The sequence below is a fragment of the Grampus griseus genome (assembly GCF_964374135.1).
Source record: "Grampus griseus genome assembly, chromosome: 6".
In the NCBI taxonomy this organism is placed as follows: Eukaryota; Metazoa; Chordata; class Mammalia; order Artiodactyla; family Delphinidae; genus Grampus; species Grampus griseus.
In genome coordinates, this window is record NC_139000.1 from 89,037,036 (window position 1) to 89,051,716 (window position 14,681).

Below are 14,681 nucleotides of genomic sequence, written 5' to 3' on the forward strand. Positions count from 1 at the left end.
CAGGGTCTGGCCCTGGCCTTACACACCCGGAGGGCCTGCCCTCTCCTTGCTCCTCCTACCCAGCTCCCTCTGAAGGGGCCCCTGGCTAGGCTCAGAGCTGCGGCTCGCCCCTTCCTCTTCCTAGGACCCCACCCAGCCCAGGCGCAGCACCCCGCCCAGGCCCAGGCAACCACTGAGGGAGCTCTCAGACAACAGACTCAATAGACGCCCCCCCTCCCCCCCACTCCCCGGCCAGGGCATCTCAGGGCAGCTCCTGATCAGAGGACCAGCCCGGTAGAGCTGAGGGAACGTAAGTGGAGGATTCCTGGGTCTATCTTCGTTTGCAATCCTAGTCTAATAATGGATCCTTATGTCTATCTTGGTCTACACTATCTATTCTAATGGTGGATCCCTGGATCTATCTTGATCTCCACTACCTAGTATAATGGAGACTCCCTGGGTCTGTCTTGGTCTGCACTTCTAGATTAATGGTGGATCACTGAGTTTATCCACCATTAGACTAGGTAGTGGTGACCAAGATAGACATATGGCTCCATCATTAGACTAGGAGTGCAGACCAAGATAAATCCAGGGATCCATCCTCAGAATAGGTAGTGGAGAACAAGAGAGACACATGGATCCAACATTTGAGTACAGACCAAGATAGATACAGGGATCCTCCATTAGACTAGGTAGTGGAGACCATGATAGATCCAGGGGTGCACCATTAGCATAGGTAGACCCAGGGATCCTCCATTACTAAGTAGTGGAGACCGATATAGACACAGGGATCCACCATTAGATTAGGAGTGCAGGCAGGCTAAGATAGATCCAGGAATGCATCATTCGACTAGGAATGGAGACCAAGGTAGACCCTGGGACCCTCCATTGGACTAGGTAGTAGAGACCAAGATAGATCCAGGGATCCAACAATGGGCTAAATAGTGGAGACCAACCTAGACACAAGGATCCACTATTAGACTAGCAGTACAAACCAAGATAGACCCAGGGATCAAACATTAGACTAGGAGTGAATACCAAGATAAATCCAGGGGTCCACCATTAGGCGGTTAGTGACAGAGAGAACAACTGATGCAAGGCCTTGAGATCTTAATTCTTTGGAAGCTTGAGGTATAGCCAGAAGTCCAGTGTGCTCACCCCTGCAAGTCTGTGAGGTGGCCCAGCTGGACAGGCCTGGCTCTGGAGTGCCTGGCAGGTGGCAGCGAAGAGGTAGGTGTCTTGTGGGACAATAGAGCAGGGTTCCAGCAGGCCAGCCCCTCCCCACCTTTGCTTTCGTAGCCTGGTAGAAGCTGATGTTCAGTGCGATACATAAGGGCCCTGCCCTTTCCTGGGTCAGAGTTGTTTCAACCCATAATATCTAATTCCCACTTCAGACTTGTGGGTCACACATAACGACTTTCTTCATTTCCCTTGATGTGAACCAAGCATGTATGTCCCATCTGCCACATCAGGAAGCCGGGTGAATCCACAGGGCCCACTGTGATCTGCCCCCTTCAGACCACACTCAGGGACATGGGACCCCAGAATTCCCTACCACATGGCCCCGTGCCTACCTCTGGGGTCTTGTGACCTTCTCATTGGCTCTGGTCTTTTGTGCACACCCCTGTACCCAGGACAGCTGCCTGTATAGGTGCATGAGCAGGGCTGGGAGGGGAGGTCTGGTGTCGCCCTTGAAACTACAGGATAGAGCTGGTGGAAGCTGCCTGCGGGCTGCCTACAACACCACACGCTGGCCCAGGCCTGGTATGTGTATGCATCCTGGGGCTGCTGTAACGAGGTACCACAGACTGGTACTTTAGGACTACAAAAATGTGTAATCTCAGGGTTCTGGAGGTCAGAAGTCTGAGATCAAGGTGCTAGCAGGGCTATGCTCCCCCTGAAGGCACTAGAAAGGGTCTTCTCCATGCCTCTCCCCAGCTTCTGATAGTTTCTTGGCAATTTTCATACAGCTGTTTTGTCCCTTTGTGCATATCTGTCTCTGTGTCCAAATTTCCCCTTTTTATAGGAACGCCAGTCCTATTGGAATAGGGCCACCCTAATGACCTCACTTTAACTTGATTGCCTCTATAAAGACCCTATTTCAAAATAAGGTCATGTTCTGAGGTACTGGGGGTTAGGACTTAATCACTTGAATTTTGGGGAGGGCAAATTTCAGCCCATAACAGCCTATAACATAACAAGAACGAGACAACATGTTTTCTTGGCCATCTGTGGCATGGTTACACGTTCTGGGTATTCAAGCATGGGGCGCTGGCCTCCGTTTGTACCGTTAGGGAACTGGTGGTGGCCTGAGACTTCTGTCACACGCTACAGGAAACTCTACACCTCGTTCTACCTCAGAACACCCACTTGTGTCAAAGACATCTTCAGAAGCAGTGGTAGGCACTGGGTTTGGTTCTGGAGGTGGAACCTCAGTCGTTATGAACCTTGATCTGGACCACCCCATCTACCTTTTCTGGGACTTCTTGGAACAGCGTGCTCCTGGAGAGCACCAGCAACACCTACCATGGGTAGGGAGGGAAACTGAGGCCGGGGAGGCGAAGGCACTAGTCTACCACAGACTCAGACCGCTTGGGCCGCCACCTCGCCCCCCATCCATGTCAGGGATCGTGGTTCTGACAAGCATCCCGTGCCTGAGCATTAGTATTCTCATCTGAGGGATAGAAAAGATCCTGCCACCCTCCCAAGGTGAGGGAGACTGTGACATGGTCAAGGATGGAGCATCTCCTGAAAGCTGGGTTACACAGGCCCTGCCAGTGTTTGGACTTGCTGCCATCCCTATCTGCCCCGCAGCTCTCCAAGTCCTGGCCCAGACTGGGAGCAGTGCCTGTGCTATGCCAGGCTGGTGTCTCCTGGCCCTCAGGCCTTGGCCACCTACTCAAGGGAGCCCTCCCTAATGCCCTTCCTGGACAAAGCCATTCCATGCTGCATGACCTCAGGCCTGTGAAGCAGACAGGACGTAGGGCTCCCTGGTGGAGGCAATGGCGAAGAGGCAAGAAGCACTAGCAGAGACACTTGAGGAACTGACCGAAGCCTTGGCCTCTCTGCATTTGGGGGTCCAGCCCCTACCCCATTACCTCTTCCCCATCTGCGTTGGTATCTGGGAGCACAAACAAACATTTGTTGAATAAATGAACTGGCAGGAAGGAACCAGGGAGGTTCGTGAAGGGGGAGGGGTCTGGAAGCTCTAGGTCTTGGTGTTCTGCTCTATAAAATGGGCTTACACACATGCTACCAGGGACTTTGAGGGGATGATGAAGATCTGGCTTGGGGGTCTCCTCTTCCCTCAAGGCTTAGCCTGTCCCAGAGAGCCTTCCTCAACTTGATTGTCCTGACACAGCATCCACAGGCCATGGTGGCGGGGTGGGGGGGGAGGCGTTGGTCATTGGTGTGTTTCCCTCACATTGGATAATCACTTTAGAAATGTAAAATGCTTTTTGTTTTTCTTTAAATGTTCCTCATTTTTTCCACCACTCAATATAAAAATAAGATTTTTATCCTAAAAACCTCTCATAAAGGACCAAATCCAGAAAATTCCATCCCAAAACAAGAGTCAGGGAAGCAGGGTGGTCTCATGGGCTTTGCCTCTTTTTTAAAAAAATTATGTTTTTAAATTAAGAGCGATTATTTTAAAAAGTAATCTAAACTTGTAGCTCCAACGAGCTGGGTATTTGGGGAGGGAATTTTCCCCAAAATATTTTCTGCCAGGCTGTTTGGCATCCTCCACACACACTAGTCCTCTGGCTGCTCCACAGGAAAGCAAGAGCTGGTCCTCTTCTGTAGGGAACCCCTGGCTGGAAACCCACTCCCCACCAGGGCCCAGGCTCTGACCACTGGGATGTCCTCCCTGGCCCTAGGTCTGTACAAGTGAGGCTTTCCTTGGCTTTCAGGAGGGAGACAGGTGAATCACCCTAGGTAACATCAAGCCACCACCCACAGGTTCACAGTGATGGCTTGGAGACATGTAGCAAGGAAGCTGGAAGGAGGCAGGCCTATGGGCTATACGCTTTCCTAGGGGGGCAAAAGCAGGTGGTGGATTCACAGAACAGATAGGACCAGGCCCTCCTGAATGCCAGGCCTGCTCAGCAGCCAGGACACAGGGGGCACAGGAGGGGCAAAGGCTGATGGGCTGCTTCCAGGGCTCCTCCTCCACCTCTGGGCAGCCAGACTATGGGTCAGTTTTTCCTGCCTCTTGACTCTTCTCTGAGTTGTCTGAATCGTTTACAATAAGCACGAATCTATTCTCTCACCAGAAAGCAGGAAACTCATAAAGATTTTAAGGGTGGGATACATGTAAATGATAACACACATTCACAGGACAGTTCTGAATTCTACCTGTCAGTACAGATATGGACTGGCCCCTCATTAGCAGATGGGGAAGCTGAGGCTCAGAGAAGTGGAACTGTCCTATCTAAGGCCATTTGCCAGCTAGGAGGATGCCTCATGACTGTGGTCTGAGGGCTCACTCATAATGATAGGGTTTGGCTGTGCCCCCGCCCCTGCCGGGTCGGGGCAGGGGTATGTTTTCACAGCCAGAAGTTTTCCTAGGTAAGCCTGGGGTAAGAACTACATAGGCGGGTCCAGGGCAATCCAGAGGCTTAGTGGTTATGAGCCAGTTAAGCTTCTTTGATGCCATGCACCTGCGCAGCCAGCTTGGCGGGAGCCTGAGTCCCCAGTCACAGAAGTATGAGAGCCTGCCTCCCCCTGCCTAACACAGACCCTGTGGCCTCTCGGCCCTCATCAGCCCCTCAGGCTCAGGGCGTTTTAGCTACTTCTGCAGCCTGCTGGTTGACTTTGGGTAAGCCCTGCCCCCTCTCTGGGCTCCTGTCTCCTTCCCACCTTCTCCCAAGCCACACCTCCCGAGGCTGTGGCTCAAGGGCACCTCAGAGGCCCAGGCTTGCAGCCTGGCACATGCCTTGTGGGAAGGCATCCCCTGGGCCTCCTAGGGGGTGGTGTCTCACAAGGCCTGGAAGGCTGGCCAAGGCCATCCGCATGGACAGATTGGAGAGACCTGGCCTGGGACAGGTGCTTGGAGGGCTCCCATTTCACAGATGGGGAGTCTGAGGCCTGGGGAAAGGGTCTGTCCCTAGCAACACAGCTCATCCCCAAGGCCCAGCCTCTGGGGCCTGACATTCTGGCTCTCTGTGCCTCTCAGTTTTCCCAAGATGGGCATGTTAGCACTCCTCATACCAGGGCCAAAGGAAGGATGAGATGTACAGTGCAAGTCCAAGTATGTGAGCCCCATAGTCAGGGCTAGTAGGAGGGTCAGGACAGCAGAGAGCAGGAAGGGGCTGCTCTGAGTCCTACAGGCTGTATACCTGCTCTCACCTCCTCACTCCCTGTGCTGACAGCTGTGCTTTTCCAGTAATCATCAGGAGCGCTTTGCTGTCCCCATTTTACAGGTGAGAAACTGAGGCTCAGGCCTGTGAGTCACACATTTGCTAAGTAGCTGCTTTAGTCAGCTGCAAAGGATAGAAACCCAGCGTCAACCCAGAGGAGATGGCTGCTGGCAGCTTCAGAGTTCAGAGGGAAGTCCTTGAAGCTCAGGATCCCAGAACAGGGGAGCAACTCTTTCAGCATCCCAACACCTCGTCCCAGAGATGCACTGGACCATGGGTTCATCCCTGGACCAATCGCTGTGCCAGGCAGAGGCACTCGATGAGCCAGGGTTCCAGGAACCTGTGGCTGCATAACCACAGATACCGTTTACAACAGCAACAGTCATTTCTGCTCATGAATCTGCAGTCCAGGCAGGGCTCAGCACCTTGGCTCTGATCCACGGTGAGACTCTACTGGAAAGGCATCCCAGAGCATTGGCACCTCTCCACAGGGCTGCTGTAGCTTCCTCAAGGCATGATGCTGTCTTCTAGGAGCAAGCATTCCTTAAGACAGGGAGTGGAAACTGCCTGTTTATCCAGGCCTTGGCCTGGAATGTCACTTCTATCGGATTCTATTCATCAAGCAGCCATGGAGCTCAGGTCCAACGAGTAGAGACAGACCTCACCTTTCATAGAGAGGATCCTCAGCAAATTTGAGGGCCACAAGCACTAGGCCAGACTCTTCTTGGGTGTCTGATGTGCACCTGCACACTAGCAGGCCATTCCAAATTAGAGAGCTTAGATCAGATTCAGACCCCAAAAGCAGGTGTGACCTTACTGAGTTCTGATAAAACACGCACAAGCAGATGCAAACACAGGAGGACTGGAGGACACTAGTGCATGGTGTTAAGTGCTGACAGGGGATACAAGTAATGTGTGTGTTTTTGATGATTGTCCACATTTTCTGAACTGTTCAGAGGAATGTACACTCTATTCGTCTGGCCTTGGGCTGTAACGATGCTATCTGAGGGCAGGCGGGCAGAGCCTATAACCAGAGACAAGGTCATCTCTCATGTACCCACGTGTGGAGTCCTGATTATTGTGCCCAGGAGTCTTCCTTCCCATCGAGACCCAGCTCGGCCCAGGTGGTTCCAAGCTCATGTAGATCTTGGATATTGCTGTACTCTTTTCTCCCCTGTCCTCTGTACCCCCATGGTCCCGGTCCTCCTGGAGACCACCTTGTTCTCAGCTCCTTTGAGAGGCTCAAGGAGGGCCGGGGGAGGCCAAGGCTAGCCCATCTGGTGAAGGCCAAGACGCTGAGGGTGCTGCATGGGCTGGATCTCTTTGTATCTCTGCGCTCACCGGGGCCCCTGTGCAGCAGACAGTCTGTCAACTGAACACTGTGACCCTCTGTGGGGAACATGCCCCTTCAGCCTTCAGAGGACTGTGAGTGCAGAGGTCCTGCCTTCCCTTGCTGATGGCCACCACCTCTTAAAACCAGACTCAAAAGGTGATTAGGTTAAAAGGTCCCTGCCCAGCTCTTCCTTGACTCCCTCTCTTATTCCATCCAGTCATCAAATACCTGCTCCTGCCTCGCTCTGTGCCCCATGCTGCTGACCTCTGTGATCTCTTGGGTCCACAGGGCCCAGGAATAAAGCCCTCAGTTAAGCTGACTTTCCTTGCAGTCTACCCAGCCCTGTGGCTCTCCTCGTGCTTCCACAATTCACTCAGGTGCCACTGCTTCCAGGAAGGACTCCTTGCCTACCCAGGCTGGCTTGAGGCAGACCATAGGCTTGCTACTCCTTCTCTCCCACCCAATAGAGAGCTTGTACCTGGAGTGCAGGAACCACACCTTGTTCATCTCCTTGGCCCCAGAGCCCAGCACAGGCTGAGCACAGGGCAGGTGTCACTAACTGTTTGAGGAATCTGAGAACGAGAGATGGTCCAGGTAGAAAATGTTGGTGACACCTTGGGCAAACTCCTGCTGTTCCTTTCTCTCCACTCACCAAACTGAGCTGCGGATCAGATTGTGGAATTTGGCATCAGTGACCTTAAGCTCAAACCCTGGCACTGCTGTGGTGACTTTGGGCAGGTCGTCTGTGACAGATGCTGCCTGTGCCCACCATGTCTCCTCTGCTAAGCTCACTCAGGGCCCTAGGCCCAACTCCCAGCTGCCTGAGTCTCCCTCTGGGGTCTTGTGTTAGTCATGTCTTTTATTTTCTATGTTCTGATGCTTTGACACAGGCCAGGCTGACCCTGGAGGGATGGCCTCCGAGTCCTAGAGAGAGTAAAGCAGTTGCCATGAGCACATCTTTCATATGCAAACCAACACATCCAGAGCCAACGCCACAAGCACCTCACACTCCAGACCAGTGTCCACCCGCCCTAGTCACCCCAGGGCCAGGTACCAGACAGCTAGCCTCTGTGCCCTGGTCCACTAAAATGATTCAAACTGGCCAATCCTAAGCCTGCTCACGTTGCTCACTCGTTCCTTCCTATGGAAACCACAGTAAAGGCTCTCACCACATGTCCCCCTCTCCCTCTGCCTCCTGAGCAAACCTGGTGCTTCCCTGTGTGGCCCTACATGGTGCAGTGTGCTCCCAGCCCCCTGGCCCCTCAGGCAGGTTAGCTCTGAGGCGCTGGTTCTATGCAGTGAGAAAGCCGGGCCCTGGGGCTCTCCTGTTGAACATAAACGGTCACAGAACATCAACATCAGACAAGGTCACTCTGAGACAAAGAAACAATCAACTGTACCTATCCTGGTGATATAAGTGGCTGCTGCTTTGTTACCAATTACAACTCGTGCTTCCCTTCATTCCTTATGCTTTCTAATAAAACTTATTGATACTCAAACATAGAACAAGCCCCACTTCCTAACAGCATCCAGTCCAGCTCTGCTTCTTTGAACCTCTTCAAAATTGCCTTACATGAGCCCCAACCCTACTCAAGTCCTCCCTAACACCATTGCACTGAGATGCCTTACGATTTCGCGTGGCAAGTGTTTCACCTCACCTCATCACGGCAGGTCTAAACGACCCTGGCGTCATCCTGGGGTCTCTGCTGGGACAGGGTGAGTGGCACACAGGCTTCCCCTACAACCAAACTTCAGTTGCCTCCAGACCTAAGTTGCTTGATGCCACACTCTGTGTATCAGTGTCCTGGGGCCACTACAACAAAGTATCACAAATCAGGAAGCTTAAAACAACGAAGGAATCTTTGGCCTTCCTTCGCTTGTAGCTGCACCACTGCAATTCCGCCTCCACCATCACATTTCTGTGTGTCCTTTTCCTCTTCTTTTTTTTCTTTTTCTTTTTTTATAGTACACACCTTGAATATATGTAGTTTATTGTGCATTAATTATACACCAATAAATCAGTTAAGTAAATCATTAAATTATTTTGCAATTTTCCTGCTTCTGTCTTGAAAAAATAATCTGGAAATATTATACCTCCAAAATAATAGAGAAATATTTAGCAAGTCTTTCCCTCTTCTTATAAGGACACCAGTGATTGGATTTAGGGACCACCCTAATGCAGTAGGACCTCATCTTAACTAATTACATCTGCAAAGACCTTCTGTCTTGGTCACATTCTGACATTCCAGGTCAACATGAATTTTGGTGGGGGACACCATTTAACCCATCATAATCTACCCTTTGACCCCCTCAAAAGTCACTTTGGTCCCACTTTCAAAATATATCCACCCCATCCCAACATCTCCCAAAGTCTTAACCCATTCCTAAAGGGAGAAAAAGGAAGGAACGAAGGAGTCACTGGTCCAAAGCAAGTCTGAAGCCCAGCATGCACATTCCAGTAGATTTCAAGGCCGGCAAATAACACTTTGTGGCTTGATGCTCTGTCCTTTGGGTGCATGAAGGTGGCCCTGCTCTCTGGCGCTTTGGCAGCAGCCGCATCCCACCTTCTCTGGTCTCTGCCTCTGCATTCATGGCTCTGCCCTCCAAGCCATTCTTTCTTCACTTCATTTCATCTCTGGGCCTCTCAATCTAGACTGGCAGAGTTTCCACTAATGTAACAGTCTCAAAAGCCTTGTTGGTCTTCTGCGTAATTCACAGGGAGCTACACCATCAGGTAAGAGGCTCCACAGATCTTTCCTGAATAGCCCCATCTCTCTTCCTGCATTCCGCTGGGATGGTGGAGTATACCCGCAAGTCACAGATTTAATCTCTTCAACACTAGGTTCTCCCACAACATCTTTGGTGCTGTCTTTAGACCACACTTTCTGAACAGTGAATTTCCTAATTTTAACAGGCTGAGGACTTCCCAAATCATCAAGTGCTGGTTCCTTTTGCTTAACAGTTCCTTCTGCAATTTATATCTTTCCTCTCAGATTTTACTACAAGCAGCAAGGAGAAACCAGGCCATATCATTCATATTTTGCTTAGAAATTTCCTCAGCTAAATATCCAAGTTCATTCCTTACAATTTCTACTTTCCACTCAACCCTAGAATACAATTCAACCAAGTTTCTGCTGCTTTATGGCCTGTCCTCCGGTTTCCAATAATTGGCTCTTCATTTCCATCTGAGACCTCACCAGAAGCACCTTTCATGTTCATACTTAATACCAACATTATGTTCATGACCATACATGTATTCTCTGAGACAATAGAAACTTTCTCTACATTCTCCTCACTTCTTTCTTTTCTTTTTTGGAGGTTCTTTTTTTTTTTTAATTGACGTATAGTTGATTTACAATGTTGCATTAGTTTCAGGTATACAGCAAAGTGATTCAATTATACATACGTATATATCTATTTTTTTCAGATTATTTTCCCTTATAGGTTACTACAAAATATTGAGTATAATTCCCTGTGCTATACAGTAGGTCCTTTTTGTTTATCTATTTTATATATAGTAGTGTGTATATGTTAACCCCAAACTCCTCATTTATCCCTCTCTCCCACTTTCCCCTTTGGTAACCATAAATTTGTTTTCTATGTCTGTAGGTCTATTTCTGTTTTGTATATAGGTTCATTTGTATCATTTTTTCTAGATTCCACATATAAGCGTTAACATATGATATTTGTCTTTCTCTGTCTGACTTATTTCACTCAGTATGACAATCTCTAGGTCCATTCATGTTGCTGCAAATGGCATTATTTCGTTCTTTTTTATGGCTGACTAATATTCCATTGTGTGTGTGTGTGTGTGTGTGTGTGTGTGTGTGTGTGTGTGTATAGATCACGTCTTCTTTATCCATTCATCTGTCGATGGGCATGTAGGTTGCTTCCATGTCTTGGCTATTGTAAATAGTGCTGCAATGAACATTGAGGTGCATGTATCTTTTCAAATTATGGTTTTCTCCAGCTATATGCCCAGGAGTCCTCACTTCATTTTAACCTCTCTCTCCCCAGAATTGCCTTTATTGTCCATATTTCTACCAACAATCTCTTCAAGGAAATCTAGGCATTTTCTATCATGTGCCTCAAAACTCATCCAGCATGTATACATTACCCAATTCCACAGCCACATTTTTAGGTATCTGTTATAGAAGCATCTCCCTTCCTGGTACAAAATCTGTGTTAGTTTTCTAGAGCTGTTGTACACATTTCCAAATTTAGTGGGTTAAAACAACAGAAATTTATCCTTTCAAAGTTTTGGAGGCCAGGGCCCTGAAATCAAGATGTTGTCAGGGCTGTGCACCCTCCGGAAGCTCTAGGAAAGGATCCTTCCATGCGTCTTCCAGCTGCTGGCCACTCTGGGTGAACTTTGGTGTTCCTTGGTTCATAGCTGCAGAGTGCCCATCTCTGCCTCCATCATCACAAGGCCTTCCCCGTGTGTCCCCTCCTCTTCTTATAAGGACACCAGTCATAGGACTTAGAGCCCACTCTATTCTCATCTTAACTAACTACATCGGCAAAGAACTTATTTGCAAATAAAATCACAGTCTGAGGGTCCAGGTGGACATAGATTTAGGGTGGGGGATACCATTCAACCCAGGACGCCAACTTGTGTGGGCTTTTTCCCTTCTCTGCCTTATTCTCCATTCCCCTCCTATTCTTCCTGTGTTGCCTCCCAAATAAACTCCTTGCATTCAATCCGTGTAGCAGGATCTGCTACTGGGAGAAAACTACCGAAGACACAGGGCCCCCTGCTGTGAGCCAATGGGGACCCACCTAAGACATGCCCGCCCCCACCCTGTGAGCTACTGGCAACCCATTTAAGACATAACTCCTGGTGCTGAGCTACAATGTCCCCCTCTGTGAGTGGAGTGAAGATAATGGCCCTTTCCTCTGAGGTTTCGGGAGCACAGAGGAGAGAATGCCGTAGGGCTCTGGGTTTAGGACCACACACAGGGAATGGCCACTCCCTACTTCTGGGAAGCGGGGTGCTTTGGGAATGACCCCAATATTTTTCCTTGCAGTGGATGGGCTACTCTTTTGTCAGTTTTCCAGTGCCCCTTGGGGGCAGATGTCGTTCTGGGGGGCTATAATGTGCTTTCTGAGTTCTGATAGAGCACAAGGAAGTGGAGCTCCCTCTCCAAGATGGAGATTCATGGGATGGTGGCATGTGCATTGTGAGCGGGCAGAACTGGAGTGCTTAGGACCAGGCTCCCGGGGCAGGCCTGGCCCTGGCAGGAAATGGAAGATTTTTGTCCCTCTCAGGGATACTGCCAGCCTGGATTCTGCTGGGGAGAGAGGGTCAAGGCAGGACTTTTTGGAGGGTGCAGGCTGGTCCCTGCAGATGGGGTCTGCGGGGTGGGGCAGGGCCATAGAAGAAATCAGACTCCAAAAGAACTGTATTCTCTCATGGCTGCTTCAGGTGAAGTCAGAGGTGGGTTTCTTCCTGCCTCTGTTCTCCCATCCTGGTTTGGGCTCCCCGGGAGGCCCTTCCATCCCATTCCAGGATGGCCCCCTCCACCCTCAAGCGGGGGACTATCTTAGGTCACATGGCCATCTTGGACCAACCCCAGCAGAGGGAGCGGGAGAGCTGGTCAGTGAGCCTGTGCCACAGGAGGGCTAGCTGGAATCCTTCCCCTGTAACCTTCACTTTCTAGGATCTTGGGGCCAGATGGCCCACCCAAGCCACCAGCTCTTCTCCTTGGCAGGAAATTCCCTAGGCACTACCTGGTATTTGCCATCCTGCTGGTCAGAGAGGACCAAGTCCAGTTTGGGGACAGCACAGAGGGGCCATCAGGAAGGTAAGACAAGGCTGAGAGAGCAATGTGGGTGTGCCACTATCCTCAGGGATCCCTGGTATGCTCCCATCAGTGGGGGGGCCACTGAGGCCCAGCAGACAGCGACTTGAGCACACCTGGGCTTTGAGGGAGATGGCGCGGGTGCCATGGGACAATGGCTTCCAGGGGCTGCAAGGACCTCCATCAGAGCTTTGCACCTGTGAGCAGGGCACCAAGCCCAGAAATTTGTTGGGTCAGCAAGACCAGGCCTGGTGGGCCTTGTGGCCAGGAGGGAGGGGGAGGCCAGCTTTCTAGGACGGAATGTGCAGAATGTAGGGTGGGAACCTGGCTGCTCCCCCATGGCCTGCCCTAGCCCCAGTTATTTCTCTGGCCCTTTTTCTCTCTGTTTTCTCTCTTGTAAATGGGGGGGCAGTGGTGGGTGTGGGAGGGTATGTGACCAGGGAGCAGCCTGGCCTCTTGTCACAGCTGGTTGCCTTGGGACCATCTGGAGCTCCTCAGATCACTTGGAGGACTTAGGAATACCTGGAGCCCCCAGGGGACACCTGGAGCCTCACAAGGACCATCTGGAGCCCCTGGCGACCATCCGGGGCCCCCTGAGACAAACCGGAGACCGTTAAGGATCCCTGGGGCCCTCAGAAACACCTGGAACCCCTCAGGACCACCTGGGGCCCTCAAGACCACCTGGAACACCTTGTGACCACCTGGAGCCCTCTGGGACCACGAAGAGCCCCTTGGAGACCCCGCGAGGAGGGGGAGGTGACTGAAAGGAATGGGCGGTGGGGGGTCCATAGTGCAGCCACCCTCTGTTGCCAGCTGGGCCTCCCAGAAGGATCATTCAGAGAGAGCTCGTCTGTAGAAACATTGCAGTGGCTCTTGGGGAGGTGAGCCCACCCTCTTTCCTAGATGCCAAGCACCTGGACTAGCTGCTCACAGGGGCTTGGATTCTAGGGCCCTGTCAGACCCCAGGAGGTGGGGAGGCCCTTTGAGCATCTGGGGTATGAGGGCTAGAGCCCCCCAAGGCCTGGGCTCTGAGGTTTGGGGTAAGCAGGGACTTCAGGGGCTGATCCTGCCCCTTCCATGTGCACAGTGGTCCGCTGTCCCCTTGGAGGGTGGTGACGGATGGGCACAGGTGTACGGCGGACCCACCTGGGTCCAAATGCCCCTCTGCTGATTTCCTGGGGCATGGCAGCCCCTTTGGGTCTTGTGTGCTGGTTTCTGCAACGGGACCAGACATCTGAGGAGGAATTGGCTGTATGTCCTGGAGACCTGGGGACTTCAGAGGAGGCAGGAGAGCACTGGGCCTTTATGATCTCAGACAGCCTCTGTCTCTCTCTGAGCCTCGATTTCCCCATCTGTTAAAAGAAGATTCCAGACCCAAAGTGCTCTGGGGCTGCATGGCAAGAACAAAGTCTCTGAGCTTTCACCCAAGCTGTTGGCAAATATTAACTGAGCACATACTCTGTGACAGGCACTATTGTAGGTACTTCATTCTGCTCTCAGAACTTCTGTTCTAGATGAGGAGACAAAGGTTAAACAAGAGAGCAAATACCCCAACAAAAAGTAGAAAGACTGGGGCAAGGGCTCTTTGTTGAGGTTCACGGAGCAGACTCTTGCAAAGTCCTGCAGGAAGAAACCCCAGACAGACAGAACAGCATGTGCAAAGTCCCTGAGATGGGAAGGAGACTGGTGTGTTCTGAAGGTCCAGTGGCTGGAGCCTGGTGACCTGGGGTGGGAAAGGAGCAGTGCGGGGGCGCCGGACAGGAGAAAATGAGGCTGGAAGTGTGACAGGGCCAGAGGCTACAGGGCCTGAGTCCAACCCCTGAGTCCCAGAAATCCAAGTGGCCGGCACACAGGAGGTATGCCAGCAGTGCCTGCTGCATGAAGAAATGGACAAAGAGTGAATGAGTGACTCCTGGCTGGGTCCCTAACTCACTGTGTGACCTTGGGCAAGTGTATTTCCCTCCCTGGGGCTTAGTTTCACTGCTACTAAGACACCCTGAGTTGTCATTATTTTCAGTGAATGGCTGGGCTGGGTGCCTGGCTGCAGCAGACCCTTGTGTATGTTGGCTCCTTCCTCTTCCCAGGACTGTGAGGGACATGGCCAGCATCCCCCCTGGGCCTAGTGGGGAATGTGTGTTCCCCAGGCTGAAGAGGAGCAGCCCCTGGGGGCACAGAAGACCCTCAGCTCAGGCCTTTGACTCCTGTGAC